We start from the raw sequence: 3820 nt of genomic DNA on the forward strand, positions 1-3820 counted from the left end.
CTGGAAGGGACATATTCAGAGCAGTTCTCAGTAAGTAAAGATTTGCTGTCCTTTTGGCTGCGATAAGATTTGATAATCGAGAAGATAGAGAAGAACGCAAAAAGGATGACCCTACTGCAGCTATATCCTTCGTGTTTAACAGTTTTATAGAGAATTGCCAAAGTTTATATGGATTAGGGCAATCTGCTACTGTAGACGAAATGCTGGTGAGTTTCCGTGGGAGATGCCGCTTTAAGATGTAGATGCCAAACAAGCCAGCAAAATATGGCCTTAAAATTCAGTGCTTAACAGACGCGAGAAACAGCTATCTTTATAATGCTTATATCTATTGCGGAAAGGACTCGGATGGTTTTGGTCTCAGTGACGAAGATAAGAAACTTTTAAAACCGACGCAAGCAGTATTACGCCTAGCAACGCCGCTCTTCAACAGCAATCGCAACATAACAGCTGATAACTGGTATTCTTCAATAAAGTTAGTGGACGCCCTTCTAAAGAAAAATTTAACGTATGTAGGCACCCTAAAAAAAAATAAACCCGAAATACCACAGACCTTCCTACCCAATCGCAAAAGAGCTGCTGGATCAACATTCTATGGATTTAGGGAGGAATGCACAATAATTTCCCACGTTGGAAAAGTTGGAAAAGCCACAATTCTGATATCTTCCATTCACGACAAAGAATACACTGACCAATTAACTAATAAACCAGAAATAATCACCTTTTATAACGAAAATAAAGGAGGAGTTGATTCCATTGACGAAAAGTGTTCAAAAAGTACATCCAGTCGTCGTAGTCGACGGTGGCCATTGACAATCTTTTTCCGTGTCTTGGATATTTCTGCGGTAAATTCTTATATTCTTCATCAGTGTTACAAAAACAATCCAATAATAAAACAAAAAAATGTTTTTGGAAAACAGCTAGCTAAGCAATTGGTGGAAGATCATATGAAACGGCGCATAACAATGATGAATATACCACGTGAAATACGAACCATGATTAGAAGGATACTTAGAGTTCCAGAAGAACAACCAACTAATGATGAAACAAATCTTATTCTCCAAAAACGTAAGATTTGCCATATATGTCCTAGCAACAAACACAGGATGAGTCCGAATCGAACTGACTGACTGATTGGCTGAGAAACTGACGAATTCAATGCGGTTTCAAATATCATTCAAATCACTCTGAGACTAGTACAAAATATCTTTAGAACTCTCTAAACTTCGCTGCTTGTCGAGCTGTGGGAAAATTCATGGTACTCAAAGTTCATGTGGCATCTATCAAATTCATTTCTTGCTTATTTGTAGCTCTTCTGCTATCTGGCACAATTTTACCTTCGACTTTTTGGTAAATAAACGAGCCAATTTTTTAAGATGATATGACGCGATCCTTTCACAAAATGAAGTGCCATTTATACTAACAATAAGTCACGGAATTAGAGTTATCAGTAACGAGATGAGGCATCGCTAAGGACCTAAGGTCGTAGTGTTATCAGCCGCTCCTTGAATGTTTAAATTTGTTAGTGTACTTTACATCCAGTTGAATGCAAAATTAGCAATGATTAATAATATGTGTAAAAGCTGTGTAAATAAAGCATTAATTAAATTCCAAATGGGATACTTAAGACTGGCCTTTCTCGCTGTTAACTACCGTAATTGTGCAAATGGGTCAGTGAGCTATTCCAGTTACAGGGTGAATGAGTTAGTTAAAACTCAGTGAATGCGGCAAGGTGAAATTAGCCAGAAAAATCAAGTATTGAGTAAATAACAAAACTTAATATAAATAGAAGTTAAATATATATATACGTTTAAATATATACCTGTACGATTATATGTACAGGCGCAAATGTACATTTAGCTTACCGATGTAGAATGCATTAAAACTACTGCAATGCACAATGCAAAACTCATTTCTGAGTATTCAAAAGTAAGCAACAATGGCAAAAATAAAAGGAAAAAAATTTAAATAAACAGTAATGACTTGCATTCGTGAGTTAACCTGAAGTGCAGCAAAACTACTTACAGTTGCACGAGCTGCCAGTCACACCACTTTGCGGTTGTTTACATTGACTACCGGCATGCGAAAAATTGGTCAAGTTCAATAAATAACATCGAGCCGCCGAACGTGAGTGGTACTAAATTGAGCATTTATATGTAGTTACCAGTTGGGTAGACTCGTATTAGTGCTGCAGCGAATATGTGTGAGTGTTGACTTAGAGTCATTGCGGTGAATGAATTTACATAATGTAAATTTTATTCAAATACATGCAGGTGATTCTAAGTCAAATTGCAACTTGTGTTAAGAAAAATATTTTATTAATTATTATTTATTCTAAGGGTTTCCAATAGTGGCGTGATATAACATCTGCTGATTCGGAAGTAAATTTCAGCTTTATAAACGTCGGTGTTCTAATGTCTCTGCTGGCCTCACCCTTGACCAAGGCTAATGAGTGCATTGTTGAGTTCATGAGTTAATTTCATCTTAAAAGCATGCAGGTAAAAATGATAAGACAAAATTTGCCACAATATGGCGTGGACTGAGAGATCCTCGATTCACTGAGAATGGTTTGTAAATGACTTATTTGAGTAATAATAATATTGTTTAGGCCACACCCTAATATTTAATATAAAATTTTAGCCACCCTAATGGTAACTGCGCCTACCGTTCCGACTGTTGCTAACCAACGTTTCCAGTCGCTGCAACGTGAAGGCCGTTAACCCTGGCATTTCCCCGCCGAACAGTTAAAACGTTTACCGTGTTAAACGTTGTTCGGCGAGGTTACTTTCACCTCAATTTTAATTCTAACTTTCACTGCGATTTCTCAAATCCTACAATCAGGACGTGTCAGCCGACTCAGAGGTAATTTAATTACACGGTGCAACACTGAAAATACACCTGACAAATTACACACTGTAGGTTGTTTATATGGTCGAATAATGCATAAAAATATTTTTGTTATTTTTGTTGTACCCTCCAATTTTTATTTATTTATAAAAAACCGTTTTTTCAGACTTTGCGCGGTAATCTACGGATATCTCGGTCATTTTTTCACCGATTTTCAATATTTTATATGTTTTGAAAATGAAATTGTCAGACCTTTCAAATGATGTACAACAAGTAATTATTCAAACTAGTTAGTTCTGATTTTTATTTGATTAAACCTGGAGAAAGTGTTTTTTTTATCATTTTTTTAACTTTAACAATTTTTTATTGCATAATTTTACAACAAAATTAAAGATGTTTGTTAATATTCTTTGAGTGCATTTATTAACGAAGAAATTAATGTATTATTTTCAATAATCGGACAAAAATTGCGTAAACTACGCTAGTTTTCCGTAAATAGAAAAAAATGCCTTGAATATCTATCCATTTGTGGAATCATAGTTTTTGTCTTTAATGATTATTTACTTGGAAAAATCACTGCATTCTTTATGTATTGACAATAAATGTTTGACAATGACAATTTATCATAAATTACAAATGAAAGGTTTACGTGTTTCTATATAATTTTGCGACATAATTTTCCCGCGATTTCTGAGGCGCAGAGACCCTCCTCCTCCCACGCAGTAATTTTACCTCTCTCTAATTCGGTAAGTTTTGAACCGCGTGGCATATTGATATTTATTTACTTAAAAAACTATTTAAATTAAAAGTTGTACTCAGCGAACACATAAATGCACTTTAAAGCTTCAATTCCTAATGCGTTTTATAGTTATGAAACGGCAAAAGTAGTAACGAATTGCTCTGACTCGTGCTCAAAGTAACGGTACAAACAAACACAGAAACACCACGATGAAAAGTTGTTGTTTATTGATACTAA

Source organism: Anastrepha obliqua, chromosome 3 (genome assembly GCF_027943255.1).
Source record: "Anastrepha obliqua isolate idAnaObli1 chromosome 3, idAnaObli1_1.0, whole genome shotgun sequence".
NCBI classification, from domain to species: Eukaryota; Metazoa; Arthropoda; class Insecta; order Diptera; family Tephritidae; genus Anastrepha; species Anastrepha obliqua.